We start from the raw sequence: 24062 nt of genomic DNA on the forward strand, positions 1-24062 counted from the left end.
AATAACTTTATTTAGTGGCGGTGATGTTGGTGAGCGGCGGTTTAGGGGTTAATATATTTAATGTGGGCGGGCAGCAGATTAGGGGTTAATAGGTTTAATATACTGTTTGCGATGCGGAAGGGCCTCGGTTTAGTGGTTAATAGGTAGTTTATGGGAGTTAGTGTACTTTGTAACACTTTAGTTATGAGTTTTGGGAAACATTTTTGTTACACAAAATCCATAACTACTGCTCTCAGATGGCGGTATGGATCGTGTTGCTATAGGCTGTAACGCAAGCATTTTAGCCTCACCGCACAACCTGTAATACCGGCGCTATGGAAATCCCATGCAAAAACGTAATTTTTTTGAGTGCAGGATTGACGTTGCGTTACAGGATAAAATGCTTGCGGTATAGCTATACCGACACGACTCGTAATATGCGCTCATGGCCATTACGCTGAAATTCCCATTTCAGCGTTAAAAGCTGCAATGCAAAGCTTGTAATCTAGGTGATTGTTTGCAATGCAACAAAGGATTCTGGGTAAGATATGCAAATTAGGTTCACAATGCTTAAACTTTTTACTTCAATCTGCTTACAAGCAGATTCCCTTTTAGCCATAGCATTGCATTGTGCTTTTATGTTTTTCATAGTGGAGGATTTTAATCTCACTTTTTGCCTTCCCATACTTTTATAAGTTGTTGTGTGTATATATATATATATATATATATATATATATATTCCCTTATCCCCAATTTTTGTGTATGACATATAAAGGGTAAGTCTTAATTATCTAACTACTCCCTCTCTAAGATTCCAGATAATATATATATATATATATATATATATTTTTTTTTATATATATATATATATATATATATATATATACTGTATATATAATCAGGAATCTTAGAGAGGGAGTAGTTAGATAATTATAAGACTTACCCTTTATATGTCATACACAAAAATTGGGGATATTGGAATATTATTTTGCAAACAACTACCATCTTTAAAGTCTTTTAACATCAACCTTTCAAACATTTTTATACAATAACTTTTAGACGGATATCTAGATTTGCTACCTCAGCCATTCAGTGGGCTGTATGGAGTTTAGTTGGTTCAAAGAATTGGGTTGGTCCTGAGCCTATATATATACTGTATATACTGTATATATATATATATATATATATATATATATATATATTCCCTTGTCCCCAATTTTTGTGTATGACATATAAAAAAGGGTAAGTTTTATAATTATCTAACTACTCCCTCTCTAAGATTCCAGATTATATTTATATATATATATATATATATATATATATATATTGTATATATAATCAGGAATCTTAGAGAGGGAGTAGTTAGATAATTATAAGACTTACCCTTTATATGTCATACACAAAAATTGGGGATAATGGAATATTGTTGTGCAAACAACTACCATCTTTAAAGTCTTTTAACATCAACCTTTCAAACATTTTTATACAATAACTTTTAGACGGATATCTAGATTTGCCACACCAGCCATTCAGTGGGCTGTATGGAGTTTAGTTGGTTCAAAGAATTGGGTTGGTCCTGAGCCTTAGAAAGCTCTGGTAGGAGATTGTGCAGTCACAGATATCATTTAGAAAAACAAGAATTCAGAAGTAGAATGCTTCAAGAGGGACCAAGCTCTGAAACTGAAAAACATTGCAGGACATTTTGGAGTTCCGCATTATATAATGTATACAGAATAGCCAGGTACATCAAGTCAAAATAAGGGACTATCTGATAATATATAATCATCCTGAAGAGATATGAGCAGCTTGTGCAATGATAAATGTGGCCACCCATCCGGGGGTTGTTAAATGGAGGCTTGTGTCTACCTATGCCAGATGAATTATCAATTCTAAGTCTTGGGAAAAGCATCATGATTGGAGGCTAAATGTTCCTCTACAACAGGATTTGGTTACTGGACAATTTCTATGGTGGGATATCTGTTGTTTTTACATAGTGGTATTAACATGTTATAACATAGTGGTATAAACGTGTTATTACATAGTGGTATTAACGTGTTATTACATAGTGGTATTAACAAGCTATTTGAGCTTCATCACTTTCAAGTAATGCAAGATATGGATAACATGTCCCTTTAAGGCAGTTTTTTTTTTACTCTTGATTAACAAATGTCATAACATATGATAAAATAACAATTCTAATTAAAGGGACACGGAACAAAAATATTTATTTAATTATTCAGAAAGAGCATGATGTTTTAAACAACATTTCTCACATTGTCTAATCTGCTTCATTCTCTTGAAGTCTTTTGCTGAAAAGCATACCAAGGTAGGCTTAGGAACAGCATGGGAGCTAGATGCTCATTGCTGATTGGTGGCTCCACATATTTACCACTTGTGATTGGCTCAATGGATGTGTTTAGCTAGATCCCAGTAGTGCATTGCTACTGATTTAACAAAGGATACTAAGAGAAGAGAAAATATGCTGTATCTAGATAATGAAAGAAAACAAATTTCAAGTAATGCAAGATATGGATAACATGTCCCTTTAAGGCAGTTTTTTTTTTACTCTTGATTAACAAATGTCATAACATATGATGAAATAACAATTCTAATTAAAGGGACACGGAACAAAAATATTTATTTAATTATTCAGAAAGAGCATGATGTTTTAAAGATTGGAGCCACCAATCAGCAATGAGAAAAAAAATATGTGTTTCATGTCCCTTTAAATACATTTTTCATTAAAATTTCACTTTTATCTCCCATTAGTTTCAATGGACACTCAAGTCAAAAACTAAACTATTATGATTCATGCAGTTTTAAACAACTTTCTAAATTACTCCTAATATAATTTTTTCTTTGTTCTCTTGGTATGTTTATTTGAAAAAGCAAAAATACAAGCTTAGGAGCCAGGCCCATTTTTGGTTCAGAACCTGGGCAGTGCTTGCTGATTGCTAGCTTGATGTAGCCACCAATCAGCAAGCACTACCCAGGTGCTGAACCAAAAATGGTCTGGCTCCTAATCTTACATTTCTACTTTTTCAAATAAAGATACCAAGAAAAAATGAGGTTTCATGTCCCTTTAAGTTAGTAACTTTATTCATAAGGACAGAACAGATTTTATCCTGAATTTCTATTCCACGGGTATCCCGCAACTTCAGCACGAAGATAATAAACAACACTTTTTTTTATTTTCCAGGAGGATTATCCATCACGTCTTTGTAATGTGGCTGTCTATTTCATACTTATGTTGAGAGAAACTATCAGTCTCAGATCTCATGATATTCAGTTGGCTGCAATGTTATAGGTTACAGCCATATTTCATTGCTTTCTTCCTCCAAGTCACTGATCTGTACTAGCGACTTCACGAGAGAATGTCTGAGTGATAATGCTGCTGGAATCCAGGCAAGGCACATGAGAAAACCACAAAAGCTTGAAACATCAACTGATTTAATATGAAAAGAAAACAGAATTTGTTTCCAGATAATATCTTCTTAACCTATCTTATCGCTCCCTTTTCCTACCCGTGTTGCAACTGCAAATATTATTTGATCCTTTAAAATAGTGTTGTTATAGTTCAAAAAATAAATTCATAAACTTCCATCAAACAGTTTAAGTTTCTACTGTAAAATATTTTGGGCCAGATTACAAATGAAGCGTTGATTAATGCTCCCCGCTCAAGCGTTAACTGCGCTAGAAGTAAGCTTTTTGCGCGCTTCAGGTTGTGCTTGTATTATGAGTTGAAAGTAAACTGTTTTTACTCACGAGCTAACCCGACAAACGCAAAAAGCAGAACTTAGAATATTGCATGTGAGTTCATGTATTCCCCCATAGAAGTCAACAGAGAAAAAAAAAAGTGGAAATAAAACCAAATACCCCACTCTTATGCAAACCCGATTGCATATTCTCATGTGCACTAACCCGACATAAAAATATTAATATTTCACATTCCAATGTTCTTCACAAATAAATATTTCTACATATATCTGATGTTTTTTTGGTACAATATATATCTATACCTATAGATATATAGATGATTATATAAAGATATAGATATATACAGATATATATAGGAATATCTATTTATAAATACTTAGATCATGTTCTGCTATGTGCAGAACATTGGAATGGAAAATGTTTACAGTAAACATACACTACAACACTAAATATGAATATTGCATAAATATGTTTTTATATGTTTCCATCTATATATGTCTATATACGTGTATGTGTACATATGTACACATATTTATGTGTTTATATGTGTATATATGACTGTAAAAACGTTTACTGGCACTCGATAATTTAGCGAACCACTTGTTATATAGCCAGCAGTGTTTAATGCCTCTTTAAACAAAGTTGGCTTCAGAAAAGTGTATCACATATTCATTTTAAAGGGATATTTTTGAGTAAAAATAGAAAGCTCTATTTCATTAAATGATCAAATGTTATATCATTTTATCTTTAAACAAAATCCATCTTTTCTGTGTTTACACCAGGGGTCAAGTCGAGCGGGAACGCATGGGAAGGGAGTTCCTGCACTATTTTTGCAGGCTGAACGAAGTTCCCTCTGGACAGATAACAGAAACACTTCAGTAAACACTGCTGCTGCTGTTGGGAGGAGCTGGAGCACAGTCTGATTAGAGGGATAGTGAGATCCTCTAGTAATGGGCAGTAACACTTCCTACAATACACTAAATGCAAGCCTATCAGCGGTCCTACTGTGTGATCACCTCACAATGTGTGGAACACATGGTGTTTATATTTCTGTGTGGCTTGCTCTGGGGTTATTTAGCTTCCCTCAGCGGAAATAGTACTATTGCACCTTAAGTGAATGAGACTCTGTGACAGAGGAGGATTCTCAGGCCCAAAGGCAACCATTCAACCCTTCATTGGATTTAATTTGCTTTCATTAACCAGAGTGTATAGATTATATACATGTGTATTTATTAAACAATATTAATTTGCTTTCATTAACCAGAGTGTATAGATTATATACATGTGTATTTATTAAACAATATTAAAGGGATACTAAACCCAATTTTTTTTCTTTAAAGGATTACTTTCTGTTATAATTTTTAAGCTTAACAACTAACATATTAAAGTTAATAAACATTAATTAAAACCTACTGACCTATATTTTCTCCAAAACAAAGTTTCATAACGTTCTAAAAGTTATATCTTTTATTCGCCGATGATGTCACGTTATCCTGCCCACTATTTTCAGCACTGAGTGTTCAAAATACTTAAACCAATAACTTTGTGTTTAAAGCGCCATTTTGAAACCTAGGTATTGTAAACGGATTGGTACAGAGCAAAGGATACCCACGGAGTGGGTTTGGAAAACAATTAAATTTGCAGACAAGATTTCTGATATACGGTAGAGATATGTTAATGAAATGCTATTGATAAAAAGCGTATTTGGGGTAGTTAGTTAGTAACAGGCATAGAAAATATTTACTTACAGTGGCCCTTTAAATTGCATGCTCTGTCTGAATCATGATATTTAATTTTGACTTTATTGTTCCTTTAAAGATCCTATTCAATTTCAGTACTACAAGGTAACAGTGTTCTCCAATTTGACAATAATATGAGGCTTTCTGATAAGAGCGTACAGGCAAAAAGGACAGAAAAACAGGAGACAAAGAAAAAAATAAGATCAATAAGACAATTGAGGTGGCAAAACTATTTCCTCACCTGATGTATAAATGTGCTAGCGACCAATACTAAAGAATAATATAACTTTTGATGTGTTTTGAGTTGCAGTCTAATGTATTGAATCACTGTTTATTTCTAACACCTGTGGTTTAGTCTAGCTATTTAACAGGTCATGCTTGGATAAGCACAATTTAACCATCAAGAGGAAAATCTGTGTTTCTGCAAATGATTCAATAGTTCAGACGTGATTACATTTTTCTCTATTATTAAGATTATGTTTTGACTTGGTATAGAAATGTTGTGCAGAACATTTATAATTAAATGAATAATGTAAGTTATAGAACTAAAACTGAAGTAATATTATTTATGGTTTCATACAAAATTTATTGTGTGGATTCTCACAAATCAGCAAATTAAAGAGACAGGCAGATCATTTTGTTAAACTTCTAAGGCCATAGTAATGGGATAAATAAATCATGCTTTATTTTTAATTTTTGTATTGCCTTTAAATGGACTACTGTGCATTAAAATAAATGTCAGGTTCTGACACAAATTACCATTAATGATGGTTCTGATTTGTGAGACCCTTATTTTAAGATATAAGAGTGATATTCTATGGGGCCACCTCAGAGCAGGCGGACAGGTTATGAAGGTATTATTGTTATTTGTAGAGCGCCACAGATTCTGCCATGCTGATATCAGAAAGTGCAATAATATTTATTGAATACAAATAAGGTAGTACTTTTTTAAGTGCTTTTTTTACCTTTCCTCTTGTGTGACTTTTCATATATCAGGATATAAACTTTCTGGGCATATTTATTCTTTGCAATGGTTCTTTTTTGTATTTTTAAATCAGCCAATCTTTCTATCAATCTATGGAAAAGGTTTTATGGTATTAGTAACTGTGTCTCTGAATTCTCAAAGAAATTTGATAGATCTATAGTATTCATTATAAAAAAAACAGTATTCTGCTAGAATTTTAGAGATGAAACATTCAAGATGTACCGATTATGCTCCTTTTAAAGCAGTGGCATAAAGGGGGATTCACTTTTACAAGAGCTTCCGCATAAGGTGCCTTCAATCTATTCTGAGTTTGAATTTCATATAATACTCAAAATATGAATTTTGCAAACCTAACATATCAGCAGCATAAAGGCCTTTGAATTACAGAAGCCTACTGGATCTGTAATTATCTGAAACTGTCGCCAAAGAATAATTTCTATTGTTAGCAGATTATTTTTTTCTCTTTTCTGACAGAGCTCAGAATCAAATTGGAGCTGAACATGTTTAAGGACAACTGAAGGATTAAAATGTGATTTTAAATTTTGTTTATTCTAATATTTTCTGGGTCTTAAATGAACATTAAGAGAGGGAAAAAAATTAAATTATCTTAATTGTTTAAGAAACTGAAAGAGACAGAGAGAGAGAGAGTGGTCCCGAAATGTCACTTTAATAAAGGGCATATTATATAAAGACTGGAGTCCACCGAGTGCCGTCACTAATTATCTGATTTATTTTAAAAGCATCCTGGCAGTTGAATATTTTAATGAGACTGCATGATCCTGTATTATACTTTCTATCTATCTATCTATCTATCTATCTATCTATCTATCTAGTGACCTACAGTGAGGTTAGAGGCTGGTGAGGCAGTGGCTATGATACTCCCGAGAGATACACACATACATTATATATATATATATATATATATATATGTAACATAGTAACATAGTAACATAGTAGATAAGGTTGAAAAAAGACTGAAGTCCATCGAGTTCAACCTATACAAATCTAAAATACTTACAAAAAGCTCCAGTTAAGCTTAAATAACCCCATTAAAATGTGACCCATTTAATACTAGCAATCATATCCATGAATTTTGTTTATATACAGAAATGTATCCAGACTATTTTTAAATGTATCTATGGTATTGGCATTCACTACCTCCTTTGGTAATGAGTTCCACAATTTTATTGCTCTTACAGTGAAAAAACGTTTCCGTTGCAGGAGATTAAATCTCCTTTCCTCCAACCTTAAATTATGACCTCTTGTCAGAACCAATTTTCTTGGAATAAAAAGAGCTTCTGCCATCTCTGTATATGGGCCTTGAATATATTTATATAAAGTAATCATGTCACCTCTCAAGCGCCTTTTTTCTAAAGAGAACAGACCCAGTTTGGCTAGCCTCTCCTCATAGGTTAATTTCTCCAATCCCCTTATTAGCTTTGTGGCCCTTCTCTGAACTTTTTCTAGTTCTGCAATATCTTTTTTAGCAATCGGTCCCCAGAACTGCACTCCAAACTCAAGGTGAGGTCTTACCAGGGCTTTATATAATGACAGAATTATGCTTTCCTCCCTTGAATCAATGCCTCTTTTAATACATGCTAGTATCTTATTAGCCTTTGAAGCCGCTGCCCTGCATTGTGCACTCATCTTTAGCTTGTTATCTATTACTACTCCCAAATCCCTTTCCTCCTGTGTTTGGCTAAGTCTTGTCCCATTTAAAAAATACATAGCCTGCTTATTTTTACTTCCAAAATGTAGAACCTTACATTTTTCCGTATTAAATCTCATTTTCCATTCACTTGCCCATAGTTCTAATTTTAGCAAATCCCTTTGCAAAGAGAGTTCATCCTGCTCTGACCTAATGACCTTACTTAACTTAGTATCATCTGCAAAAATAGAGATGTCGCTATTTAATCCTTGCTCCAAGTCATTTATAAAAATATTAAAAAGAACAGGGCCCAGTACTGATCCCTGGGGGACGCCACTGATTACCTTTGTCCAATCTGAGTATGATCCATTTACTGCTACTCGTTGCTCCCTATCTTTTATCCAGTTATTTATCCATGAGCTAACATTTTCAGCTATTCCCAGTCCCTTAATTTTGTGCATTAATCTCTCATGTGGCACTGTATCAAATGCCTTTGCAAAATCTAAGTATATCACATCAACTGATTCCCCTTTATCTATATTTTTACTTACTTCCTCGTAGAATCTAATTAGATTAGTTTGACATGATCTATTTCTCCTAAAGCCATGCTGATTAGAACTCATAATCTTGTTTACACGAATATGCTCATCAATATAATCCCTTATAATCCCTTCAAATATCTTCCCCACTATTGATGTCAGACTAACTGGTCTATAGCTTCCTGGATCATCCCTGCTTCCCTTTTTGAAGAGTGGCACCACATCAGCTTTACGCCAATCCTGGGGTACCATGCCTGAGGATAATGAGTCTTGAAAAATTAAGAGTAAAGGTTTGTCTATAACAGTGCTAAGTTCACTTAGCACCCTTGGGTGTATTCCATCTGGGCCTGGAGTTTTATTTACCTTAATATTTTTTATTTTTTTCCTGATATCCTCTAAACAAAACCCAGTTAGTGGTATGGACTGGCATGTTCTATTCTGTTCCAAAGTATCATTCAATGGTTCCTCTCTTGTGTATACTGAAGAAAAAAACTGGTTTAGTACCTCAGCCTTCTCCCTGTCATTATTTATCATGCTACCCTCCACACATTTTAATGTACCTATATTATCCTTCTTAGACTTTTTGCTATTTATGTACTTAAAGAACCTTTTAGGGTTAGACTTAGAATCCTTGGCAATTAATTTTTCATTTTCAATTTTGGCTAATTTGATTGCTTTTTTGCATGCTTTGTTACATTCCTTATAAATATTGTATGCTGAGTCTGTACTATTTTCTTTTAATAATTTAAATGCCCTACGTTTTTTCCTAATTTCTTTTAACACATTTTTATTTAGCCATAACGGCTTAGTTTTTTTATTTTTATTTTTATAACCATATGGTATGTATTGATATGTATATTTATTTAACAAATTTTTAAATATTATCCATTTATCCTCTGTATTTTTATTAGAAAATACATTGTCCCAATTTATATTATTTAATGATTTCCTTAAATCGTTGAATTTTGCTTTCTTGAAATTAAAAGTCTTAGTTAAGCCTTTAAAACACTGCATATGAAAAGAGATTTCAAATGTGACCATGTTATGATCACTGTTACCCAAATGTTCTTTAACTTCTATGTTTGATATTATATCTGTATTGTTTGATAGCACTAAATCCAATATAGCTTTACTCCTAGTTGGCTCCTCTATTAATTGTGACAAGAAGTTATCCCTGAGAACATTTAAAAATCTATCCCCCTTAGCTGAATTACTAGTTTCATTGGCCCAGTTTATATCAGGGTAGTTAAAATCTCCCATAATTACAGCACTGTTATTAGCAGCCTTACCTATTTGGATAAGTAGTTGAGTTTCCTCCGGGTCACTAATGTTGGGAGGCTTGTAGCATGTTCCTAGTAATATTTTTTTAGGATTTTTCCCCCCACTCTTTATTTCAACCCACAGGGTCTCTACATTGTCACTTGTATCATAAATATCTTCCCTTATTGTAGGTTTAAGGTCAGGTTTAATATACATGCAGATTCCTCCACCCCTTTTATTATTCCTGTCCCTCCTAAATAATGTATACCCCTCTAAGTTAACTGCCCAGTCATGTGAATCATCCCACCAAGTTTCAGTTATACTGATAACATCATAGTCCTCTTCTGCAACTAAGAGCGTCAGCTCCCCCATTTTACCTGTCATGCTTCTTGCATTTGTTGTCATACATTTAATTTTCATGTGCTTTCTGCTGCTACTTGGTGTACTTTCCTCTATACTTTCTAATGTGACATTTCTTAAGTCATCCCTTCCTTGAGATATTAAGGGAGTGACATATTCAGACACTGATCTCTCTGTTCTATTTTGTTCTAATTGACCCTCCCCCCCTTTGCCTAGTTTAAAATGTTCTCTAAACGTGCTACCATCCTTTCCCCCAACACACCTGCACCCATGTCATTCAGGTGCAATCCATCCTTACTGTACAATTTGTACCCTAGTGAAAAATCAGCCCAGTGTTCTAAAAAGTCAAACCCCTCATTTTTACACCATGTTTTTAGCCATGAATTAACAGACCTTAGCTCCTTCTGCCTTACTGAGTTAACACACGGCACTGGTAATATCTCAGAAAATATTACTTTGGAGGTCCTTGCTTTAAGCTTGCTACCTAACTCCCTGAAGTCATTTTTTAGGACTCTCCATCTCCCACTGATTTCTTCATTAGTACCAATATGCACCATGACTGCAGGATCAGACCCGCATCCCTCTAACAATCTATCAATACGCTCCACAATATGCCTAACACGAGCCCCTGGAAGACAGCAAACTGTTCTATGTAAAGGGTCTGGATGACAAATTACCCTATCAACCTTCCTTATAATAGAGTCTCCTACCACCAACATCTGCCTCTGGCCCTGACTTGTATGCCCCTCTTCCATGACTGAAGGACTGCCCACCATAGTATGCTCCTCTTCCACAGCTAAAGGACTGTTCACTATACTAGGCAACACGGCCCTCTCTGACACTGCCACCCCTGAACTGATATCCCCAACAACTTCACTTAATCTTGCAAATCTATTGGGGTGTACCAGCTCAGAACTGGCCTGTCTCTTCCGCTTACTTCGCCCTCTAACTGTGACCCAGCTACATCCTGGAGTCTCCTCATCTGAATCCTCCCCATTCCCACTGCTGGAACCATTAACAACCAGCTCAGTCCTATCCATTTCCCTTTCAAGTGTCTGAATTTCATGTAGTGTTGCAATTCGTTCCTCCAGATCCCCAATACGAGTTTCTAAAGAGACAATATGCTCGCACTTGCCACAAACATATAATCCCAGAAGCGGCTGCTCCAGTGATGCAAACATGTGGCAAGCTGTACACTGAATGAGATTCTCACACATTCTTAATAAAAGGTTTAACTTAAAAGTATAAAATAAATATATTTCCCCTTGGTTACCCCAAAACCTTGTTTGCCTAACTACCTTGGTTAGCTAACTATTATACTTAAACAGACAATGTTACTTTAACAGAGAATCAATACAGCAAGCCTAAAAGAGCAAGCTCACAGAGTAAATGTGCTAAATTTATAGGCTTGCAAGGCCCAAACAGGTGAAATATATATATATATAAATTAATGTTTCAAAGGCTGACCATATTGCCGCTTTAAGAAGGAACACATATGAAAAAAATATATACACATATAAATACTTAAAAGACATATATATATATATATATATATATATACACACACAAACATATACATATTTAGACATGTATATGCATGTATCTCTATGTTGAAGCCCCTTACAGTCCTTTTTGTTCCTAACACCTGAGACCTCATACATTTGAGCCCTTTTTTAAAATAATTTCTATTAGATAGTGTTATTATGAGTGCAACTGTACAGTGAAATGTATTTCTGATTACATTTTTTCTTTAGCAAATCAATTAACCAGAGCTCTCGCTATCCCAACGTGTTTTAAATTGCGCTCAATCGATTGCGTTTACTTTCAACTTGTATTGGGTACTTGTAAAGCGCGGCTAATCACCCGTAAGGGTCTCAAGGCGCTGCTCATTTTATCGACTTTGGAAGGATGAAGGGCTGAGTGGACCTTGCCAGGGATCGAACCTGCAACCCTCGGGTTGCTACAGAGCTCAGCCACAGTGCATTAACATGCTGAGCTATCTTTCCAGCGCAAACAGCCTTGGTAAGCATGATATCACTCACGAGTAACTGTTAGCGCACCACTCGTAATCTGGTCCAATATAAGTGGCATTCTAACAGTGATTATCCCATAAAGACTGGCACAGCAACGTGCCCCCTAAAGATACTAATGGTTCAGTTGTGTTACTAAATACAAAGATACAATACTGGTGTAGGCATAAATTAATCACAACAATTTTGTCCCTAATAATGATGTGCATCTAGGTTCGATCAGCCAGGTAATGCTGATAGCATTTACTAGAAGGCAGTGTAAATGCCACACCTGAGATTTATTTCTCCTTATACCCTGATATCTAAGCATAAGCACCCACTTGTGTCACTGTTTTGATGCCAATTAGACACCATTTTTAAAATGATGTGCAGGTCATCATGTGTACAAGCAACTCTGATGGTTTACATTGATTTCTACTTTTTTGTTTACCCCACAAAATATTTTATGTGGATGTCTATTGTAGCCAGTCATTTGTGAGACAGCAAAGCTAATTTATTCAGCACTGTTGCACTAAATTACTTATAATATAAACAATATTTCAGTAATACAATGTATTTACAGATGTTTATACAATGTCATCTCTTACTTCCCTAAATTCACTTAGACTGAAACAATCTCTTCGCTGACTGTGGCACTCAAGCCACTAAAGCTGCTCAATTCTAAATTTACATTAACCACTTAAGGACCGGGCATTTCAGACAAAAACGTCCCCAAAAGATCAGAGCAATTTTAGCATTTTTTGCCTTCACTACATTTAAAGAGAAATAGAGCCTTTATTATATTTACCTATCAAAGCTATATATATTTTTTATTAGACAACCCAAAGTATTGATCTAAGTCAATTTTGGTATATTTCATGCCACCATTTCACTGCCAAATGCGATAAAAAACAAACAAACATATTTTTCACAATTTCAGTTTTCTCACTGAAATTATTTCAGCTTGTGCAATTATGGCACAAATGGTTGTAAATGCTTCTCTGGGATCCCCTTTGTTCAGAAATAGCAGACATTAGAAGGCTGCTAAATGCCGCTGCGCACCACACTTGTATTATGCCCAGCAATGGAGGAGTTAATTAGGTAGCTTGTAGGGTTGAGTTTAGCTTTAGTGTAGAGATCAGCCTCCCACCTGACACATCGCACCCCATGATCCCTCCCTGACCCCCCCCCAAACAGCTCTATTCCCTTCCCCATCTTACAATTGTCACCACCATCTTAAGTACTGGCAGAAAGTCTGCCAGTATCAAAATAAGAGCCTTTTTTTTATATATATATATTTTTTTAAATGTATTGCTGCAGTGTAGGTTCCCTCTAACCCCCCAACATCCCTAATCTCCCCCAAAAAAGCTCTCTAACCATTTCCCCCTCTACCTATTTGCCACCATCTTAGGTACTGGCAGCTGTCAAAATTGGCAATTTAAAAAAAATAAAAAATAAAAGTCCCATTTTTTTCTGTAGCGTAGCTGCCCCCCTCAATATGCTACCCCCCCTCCCAGATCCCTTTCTGTTAACGGATTCCACATGGGATCCCCCTCATTGCCCCTACTCCCTCCTTCCCCCTCAATGACGCAGTTTTTTTTTATATACCCTGTAGCATGGCCGAGTGGTCCCACCCACTCCAGCACTCCTTCCGCCTTCTCCAGCGATGGGCCGCCCACCCACCCACCTCCCTCCTTACAATCCCACCCACCAACATTTGGCACCACTGCTGTCTGATGCAGAGAGGGCCACACTTGTGGGGCAGGCAGAGATAGCGCAATCTCGCTATTTTGAGCAAGATTGAGCCCAGGACTGCAGCGAGGTACAGGGTATGTCGCTGGTCCTTAAGGGCATAACGACCAGCATTGTACAGGGTACGGCGCTGGTCATTAAGGGGTTAAAGGGACACTAAACCCAAATTTTTTCTTTCACGATTCAGATAGAGCAAGCAATTTTAAGCAACTTTCTAATTTACTTTTGTTATCAATTTTTCTTTGTACTCTTGCTATCTTTATTTGAAAAGTAAGAATGTAAGCTTTGTGGTTCAGCACATGGGTTGCGCTTGCTGATTGGTGGATGAATGTAGCCAACAAACAGCAAGCGCTATCCAGGGTGCTGAATTAAAAATGGGCCGGCTCTTTAGCTTAGATTCCTGCTTTTTCAAAAAAAGAAAGCAAAAGAACAAAGAAACATTCATAACAGAAGTAAATTAGGAAGTTGTTTAAAATTGCATGCCCTATCTGAATCATGAAAGAAAAATATTGGGTTTAGTATCCCTTTAAACAACAAAATCCCAACAACATCAAGATTATACTTTTCTTTATACTAGTCTTGCTATTGTGTATTTAGATATGGAGACTAAATTCAAGTTTCCTTTTTCCCAAAAGACAAAAAAACAAAACTGCTTTACTAAAGTAGGGGTCTCAGGTATAGGGGTTTTCAATGAGGGTTCTTGTTATTGAAGACACATGCGGGAGAGGCCATTTTTATAATGAAAGAGTGTATATTTAGGTACAGCAATTGCAGCTCCCTTTACCTAACGGTGCTTGTTTACCTAAGCTTGGAATTACTCAACTGAAATTAGACATACACAAGAATAACAAGGTTAGTATAATAAATAGGATCCATAGAGAAAAGAAAATAGTAAATGGATATGTTAGAGAGATTCCCAATGAAATGCCTGTGCAAAAACAGTTCCAAGTAAAACAGACCAATTATTTAAAATGCCACATTTTTAGAATTTCATTACCAAATTGGTGCCAATTTGGTGAAATTTCAAAGTAAAATTTTAAGCTGTGTACCGTTGTTAAAGGGACACTAAACCCAAATATTTTCTTTCATGATTCAGGTAGAGAATACAATTTTAAACAACATTCCAATTTACTTCTATTATATAATTTGCTTGATTCTTTAGATATCCTTTGTGGAAAAAATAGCAATGCACATGGGTGATCCAATCACACGAGGCATCTATATGCAGCCACCAATCGGCAGCTACTGAGCCTATCTAGATATGCTTTTCAGCAAAGGATATCAAGAGAATGAAGCAAAATATATAATAGAAGTAAACAAGAAAGTTGTTTAAAATTGCATTCTCTTTCTAAATCATGAAAGAAGAAATTTGGGTTTCATAACCCTTTAATCTGTTATATCTTGGCACCAAAACTAATTAAGTTAAGATACTATGCAGAAGCCGTAATAAATATAAATATATATGTTAGGTTCTTCACTCTCCAGAATGTGTTTTAAAGATGAAGTTGAATAAACAAGCTATCATTTCCTGGGTAATTCCCACATTTCTAGTTTAATCTTTTAGATGCTGCAGATTGTTGTATGGTTTGAACACATATTCCCTAAGGAACTTTGGACCCATTAGTTAAGCTGCCACCAGAAAATAGGATCCTCTTCCTTCTCATTCCGTCATGCGCTACCAAAAATATAAGATTCTAATTACAGTCCTGATTGAACACCTGGGGGTTAATCAACAAATCAATGATTGTGATTACCCAAAGAGAAGATATAGCAGGTGACTGAATATGTCAACAATAACAACATAACGTAAAATAAGACGAAATAAACTTTGGAAATTCAAGGTAGAGCTTACAATACAGTGAAAAGTATAGTGTATAGCAAGTTATATGAGTTTCCATATTATGACATGATGAAGAATTACTTATTATATATATTTTATATATATATATATATATATATATATATATATATATATATATATATGCTATTGTTCGTTCCCAGGTTGAGCGCTTCTCTCTTTTTATTTATATATATATATATATATATATATATATATATATATATATATATATATATATATATATAATTAGAAGGGCCTACAAACTGGTAAATTTGTCTGTTTGCATGCGATAATTTAGCGCTCCGCTTGTAATCTAGTCCTAACTGTACTCATTGCATTAATAATAATAAAAGAATGTAATTATTGACAGTTCAGGTGCTACAGTATATCTGAGAAAGCCGATATGTTCCAGTAAAGTCAATCATTTAATACATTATATATACAGGTAGAAAGCCCTTTATACAAACTGCATGGGGACAGAGAAAGGTTGGATTTCAGAATAGTTTGGATTTTGGAATATTTGCATCTGTAAAATGGGACAGTTTGGAGAGGGGATGGGACCAAATGTAAACAACATCTTATGTCATTACACAATAATTACATGTCATAATACTTTTTATACATGCAACCTAAAGGTAATTTTATATAATTTGTAATACTTTTGTATACATAGTATCAGCAGAAAGATAAAGATTAATATTTGCATTTTAGAACACATAAAAATAAAAAAAAATGTATTTCACAATAAGTTTGGATATAAACATCCATACAATTTACATTTTAGAACACAGAAATCAAACCAAAGACCTAGGCAAAGAAGAATATGAGAGAGTGATAGATAGATGATAGACTGATAGATAGAGATCGATAGATCGATAGATATATAGATAGATAGATAGATAGATAGATAGATAGATAGATAGATAGATAGATAGATGATATATAGATAGATAGATGATATATAGATAGATAGATAGATAGATAGATAGATATATAGATAGATAGATAGATAGATAGATAGATGATAGATATATAGATGATAGATTGATAGATAGATAGATAGATAGATAGATAGATAGATAGATAGATAGATAGATAGATAGATGATAGACTGATAGATAGAGATAGATAGATAGATGATAGATAGATGATAGATAGATGATAGACTGATAGATAGAGATAGATAGATAGATAGATAGATAGATGATAGATAGATAGATAGATGGATGGATAGATAGATGATATATAGATAGATAGATAGATGATAGATAGATAGATAGATAGATGATCGATAGATAGATAGATAGATAGATGATAGATAGATAGATAGATAGATAGATGATCGATAGATAGATGATAGATAGATGATAGATAGATGATAGACTGATAGAGATAGATAGATTATAGATAGATAGATGATAGATAGATAGATAGATAGATAGATGATCGATAGATAGATAGATAGATGATAGATAGATAGATAGATAGATAGATAGATAGATGATAGACATACAAAACACAAGAAAAAAGCGTGGCAAGGGGACAGGATAAAATTTAAAACTTAACATTAAATGAAAAAGATAAAAGGATATCATTCCAGATACATCACTTGTAAAACGCTGGTGTAGGGGCGGTCTTACGGGTTTCAGCTATCGCCTTACTCATAGACCGTTATACAGATAGACATACAGTACATTATATTCAGTGGCCAAGTTATGCCTTGCATTTGTGTAGCTTTAGCTCTAGCTCTAATGGCCAGTGATACCTCTCTCTGTACCCTGATATTGGGGTAACCCTAAATTTAAACTTAAAGGGACACTGTACCCAAATTATTTCTTTTGTGATTCAGATAGAGCATGCAATTTTAAACAACTTTCTAATTTACTCCTATTATCAATTTTTCTTCGTTCTCTTGCTTTCTTTATTTGAAAAAGAAGGCATCTAAGCTATTTTTTTGGTTCAGAACCATGGAAAGCACTTGTTTATTGGTAGGTGAATTTACCCACCAATCAGCAAGAACAACACAGTGTGTTCCCCAAAAATGGGCCAGCATCTAAACTTACATTCTTGCATTTCAAATAAAGATACAAAGAGAATGAAAATAATTTGATAATAGGAGTAAATTAGAAAGTTGCTTAAAATTGCATGCTCTATCTGAATCACAATAGAAAAAAATTGGGTTCAGTTTCCCTTTAACTCTAATTCCTAACCACAGCTTAAACATTACCATCAACAATATTCTTGAATGGATATAATGAGTGGTGGTGAGATCTTAAAATACACAACATTTCTCTCCACAAGATGTGATCTTCAATCTTACCCAATATATAATGATCGTGTGCCATGGCTCTTTCCACAAAAAAATGCTAAGATCTACAACAATATTGCAAATGCAAATTAAATCAGCTGCAATTAGGAATATCAAAAATACTTTATAATAAATATAATATTTATGCTTACATATTAATCTGTGTAGAAATTTAAGTGAAATTTTCTCTCAAATGATTATTCCAAGTAAGTTATTGGAAGTACAGATCCAAAAAGTAATTTGATACCCATGGGGCACTACTCCAGGGGGAAAGATTAAACACAAGACTTTCTTTATTATATTTCTGTATTCAATTCACTGTAAAAGGAATGATGCCTGGAGACTTGTGACATGAACTTGTGTGCCGCTCTGCGCTTACTTGAAAGGTGATTCTATCTCGCAAGTCTGCTTTAAAACAGCCTCCTGATAAGTGGAATAATAACACAGAACACAAGTCACAGGTAGACAGAAAGAAAAATGTCAATTGGAACTCTGTGTGAAACACTTCCAAAAGAATACATTATCATACCTTTTGATCTTGGTCAGAACTAGGAAAAAGCAACTGGATATTATGCAATGCTTGAATTGCATTAAATTTATATATATATGCAGTATATATACTGTATATATATATGTTTGTTTTTTGTTTTTTAAATCTATATAAATAAAAAAGGGAGAGTGTCCCCAAAATGCTATTGAAGTGCACCCTGGTTACTGTCAGATTCGTAAGACTCTACTTACCCTGTTTGGAAGTGTATATATATATATATATATATATATATATATATATATATTATAGATATATAATTATTATATGATATATTATCTAAATATATGTGTATATATATATATTTTTTTTTTAACATCTTGTTTTAAATGTATATGAAACCCAAACATGTTCCTTTGTAATTCAGACAGAACATACAATGTTAAAAATTTCAATTTACTTTTATTATCAAATTTGCTTTGTTTCCACGTTTTTCTTTGTCGGGGAGATACCTAGGTAGGTGTCTGGAGCACTACATGACATGAAATAATTCTGCCATCTAGTACTCTTACAAATGGGAAACATTCTTCCAAAACCGCTGCCATACCCATTAGCTGGAGAGATATCTGAGGATCGGCAGGCCCTACAATTGTAGGATGTACATAAAGAGTACTTGATAACAATGCAATTAGTATGTTTTTGCATGTAATGACAAGAAAACCACTGGTACCCTAAACTACTACCATGTTCCTCCTCATAGAAGTGATTCGGATGGGGGTAAGCACACAGCAGCAATCTCAGAGTACATAGAAACTGGACTTTTTGAACAAGTTATTTTATTTTGTTCATTTCTCAAAGTAACTTTTTTTTAATCTTGGCGCCAAACAATATAGGGGCTTTAAATCCCTTTGATGTGAAGAAAAATGCCTTCTCTGTATATAGGAAATCTCTTGGGTAGGATGATTTAACCTCAGCTAGGAAATGGATATAAATGTGTTGGTTAGAACATGGAGGAAGGGGTTATGTCACTGGCTCAATAACAGGGAGCTTACAGCTTTCTTCACTGTTAGTTGTTCACCTATTCTACCTTCTCTCGCTAAGATTGAATTAACGATTGTACAGCATTAGTATTAGTGAAAGAAACTTGCACATCACAGTTACAGAAAGTCCTTAGCATGTGTATCGTCCTTCTGGTTAACTTCTGCCTTGATTTAATGAGAGGGAGTGGACATTTTAGCTTCTCGGACACTGGGTTCCCTTGGACTGAGTGAGAATTTATGATTCTCAAAGACTTACCTGTGTTGCTCACACTTCTAACTGAGCTGTTAAGGATCATGCGGAAAGGCCATGGAAGGGCACGGTTAATATTTTTGTTGATTGTTATGATGTTGCTATTGTACTGTTATTTATTAGCACTTATTTGGTAGTTATTTTAAATTGTAATTAAATAAATATGCTGCAGTCATCTATAACTTAACTAAATGAAAGTGTTGTGTTATAAGCTAAAAGTATGGTCATTTTGTTTTTTGGGTTTTATGCTGTGTTGATGTATGCTGGGGGTTAAAAAAACAGAGGGTGACCAAAGAATTAAAGGGACACTGAACCCAAATTTTTTATTTCGTGATTCAGATAGAACATGCAATTTTAAGCAATTTTCTTATTTACTCCTATTATCATTTTTTCTTCGTTCTCTTGCTATCTTTATTTGAAAAAGAAAGGCATCTAAGCTTTTTCTAGGTTCAGAACTCTGGACAGCAGTTTTTTTATTAGTGGATGAACCTATCCACTAATCATCAAGGACAACCCAGGTTGTTCACAAAAAATGGGCCGGCATCTAAACTTGCATTCTTGCATTTCAAATAAAGATACCAAGAGAATGAAGAACATTTGATAATAGGAGTAAATTATAAAGTTGCTTAAAATTTCATGCTCTATCTGAATCACAAAAGAAAAAATTTGGGTTCAGTGTCCCTTTAAGAATTAAGTGGATTGCCATAAAGAAGGAAAGACAGGACTGTCATTGAATACAATTAATAATCATTTTTCTATAAGAGTACCAGAAAATATAAAAATGTTTTAAATGTTATGTTTCTTCAATTTTAACTGCTATCAATACCATATAATATCACACAAATCCGGATTGGTTGATCAAAATTAAAAGGGAAGAGAACCAAGAAAGGACAGAACTGTGGATTTTCTGTGTTGTAAAATAAATCAATATATTTTTACTTTGAAGAGTAATGTAAGAATTTTTATCTGTGCCACTACTGTATTAAATATATTCGTTTTTGCTATGTGTTCAATTAATCCTTTGGCTGTCAGAGAACAATGCTTTCCTATGCAATGCATTGCAACTTTATATGGCAGTCAATGTGTTAATGATTTCCCTTTGTCCCTTTAAAAGTAACAACTACCCCAAGGGGTCACCTAAAGGCAATCAATCTTTAGTTACCATGTATATATTGTTTGGTGTATACTTAGACATGTAACTCCCCAGCTAGTTTTCAGGGTCAAATCAAGCACAAGTCTCACTGTAATGAAATTAAGTTATGTAGCTACTTGCTCAAAGCCTTGAGGTGCTTGAAAGTGGGGAATGATTCTAATGATTGCCTAGAATGAAAATGCGAAAAATACTATCCATCAAACTATAGTAAAGATCATATGAAGGTGTTAGAAATAGACCAGAGAAAATATATTGATTTTTTAGAAGTGTGGAAATAGACACCAACACTAACTGTACAGAAATGCTGATACATTGGCTTAGCTTTATGCAGTCTTTATGGTCAGAAAGGCTTTCTTTATACTAAGTGTTTATTGATGTACAATTTAGCGGGGCTACATAATAATATTGCAGAACAGAATATTGCTGGAGATCTGTAAGTAACGCACAAGCTTTGTAGAATAATTTTGCAGAACTATATGACTGCTGTATATCTATAAAATAATGTAAAACTCTATATTGTATACCTATGTGATAGTATAATAGTTCAATCAAATAACATAATAACAACATATACTTATCTAATATTTTTTACAGTTGCATACTGTTTCTGTATATTCTGAGTATAATACAACTATATGACACATTAACAATACTGTACAGCTAATAGATGGTCCTGGACTGTAAAGTTTTGTAAGGAAAACAATACTAACCACAAAGCTCAATATCAAGAGTGCATGTTGGTACTTGTAGCTAACTACATCTTCTAACTGTGCCTGTACTCTCTCCTTTACTGTGTCTCTTGTCCTTAGTAAGATTCAGGGCAGCTGGCACCTTTGAGGTTTGGGAGGACTACAGTAATAAATTAAGGCATCTCCCAAAACTAAACTGTCCTATCACTGTTGTTGGCAATAACATTTCTTCAGTTTAAACTTTGGGGGCAATCATACCCCTCAGCCCAACAAGCACAAAAAGAATTGCTACTGTATAGATTGAGGATGTTTTACACCTCTATGCACCAGAATTGCCAGTGGTCAATAGTAGGGCATCATAAGACTTTCTAGCATCAGAATGTTGACATTCAAAATAAAACTTGGAATGTCATTGTGGCTGAAAAACACTTTTCTATTTGTGACAATTTGAAATTATGATACTTCAGTGAAAATTTTGTAATCTGCACCCACACTTACTTGCTTGGGATGATTGACAAACCAGGCTCTGGTGAGATTGGTTCAGTGACAGCAGTGGGAGGAATGGCGCAAGTAAACACTTGTGTGATGATAAAGGTGGTTGATGAATAGAACATATTCTGTTATGTGAAGAATATTGGAAAGTGAAATATTCATATTTTCATGTCAGTGCACATGAGAATATGTGATCGGGTTTGCGCGGGAGTGGGGTGTTTCCCCCCCCCACACACTTTTTTCTCTCCATTGTCTTCTATAGGGGATACGTGAACGCACATGCAATATTCTAAGTTCAGCTTTTTGCGCTCATTGGGTTAGTGCACAAGCGAAAACAGTTTACTTTCAACTCAAATACTAGAGCAACCTGACTCGTGCAATTAGCTTACTTCTAGCGCAAATAACGCTCAAGTTGAAGCGTTAATTAATGCTCCACTTGTAATCTGGTCCTTTATTTCTATATAATTTTTATCTGTTTTGTTATGCAGAGTATCAAGCAATAATGGTTTACTTCTAGTCTACAAAAGTGCAACATTTTTTAGCAGTATTTTCTATTGCGCTTGAGCGCAGCACTTTGCTCGCAACGTAATATGAGCACTAATATCACTCCATGCACTCTCCATTAAAAGTATAGGACGCCCTAAAAAACTATCGGCTGCCTTAAGAGTATCTGGCTAACCTTTTTAACCTTCCACTTGTTATACAAGATACTGTAAGATAACACATCCTATGCGTTGCTCTTACCCTTGTAGTCTAGGGTATAATGTTTAATATCACCTCATGCAAATAAAAATAAATAAAAATTCAAAAGGAATCCTTTGCCTTAAAGCATTCCTACACACTCAAGTGGACCATTTTGTATATTAAATCTCAAAGCCAGTGGTAAAAATTACACTTATGGCATAATATGTTCTCAGTTGAATCACAGAAATAGTACATTCTATTTACTTACTGTGCATAAGGTGACAACCAGGCCTTGATTAAAAAAAAAAATCCACCAGTTTTCTGTGATATGCGGCAATTCTTCTATGCAACATACAGAATACATGTGATGTAATCCGAATTTTGACCAATAAAATTCCAAAAACCTGCGTATAAAGAAAACACAAAAGGGTCAAAATGTACAGTCACACATTTCTACCTTTTGTCAAGTTAATAATACTTTAAGTTAATAATACTTTATTAAATTGAATCTTTATTTTAAGTGATATTCGTCCTATCAAAAATGGCCGTTAAAGATACAGCGTATTGGAAATTATTTCAATATTATTGGTAACATAGTGCAAGAAATTACCATGTATAACAATACAATACATGAAATCATCCAAAAATATTAATTAAATGTGAACCTCAAATTATGATTTTAATTAATTTAACTAATACAGGATAATTAAAATCAAATTAACAAGTTAATTAATTAATTATGTTTATCTCAGTCAATATGATACATTTTTTCGACCTGTATTTTATAAGGCTTAAACCCCTTAATATCCATATCCAATAGCAATATTAACTTTGCATTTATAGCTAATGTTTTTTGAACATCAATGCATAGGTGTCAGGTTGTAGCTATTACTTAAAAAGCTCTGCAAAATTAAAAGGACATGTAGCATAAGGTAATCAAGTGATAACAAGTTACTAACACTTTGTTGAACTGCACTGTTCATTTTAAGGTTAGAGATCAATTCCAGGTATGGAAGAAAAGCTATGAATTATTGATTAGGTTCAATGACAGATCCACATGTTTAATATCAGGAAAAGAGTGTTACATTTCAGCCTATGAAACGTTCACCTTTCTATTCTATCTCAGACCTG

The sequence above is a fragment of the Bombina bombina genome, chromosome 11 (genome assembly GCF_027579735.1).
Source record: "Bombina bombina isolate aBomBom1 chromosome 11, aBomBom1.pri, whole genome shotgun sequence".
Classification (NCBI taxonomy): Eukaryota; Metazoa; Chordata; class Amphibia; order Anura; family Bombinatoridae; genus Bombina; species Bombina bombina.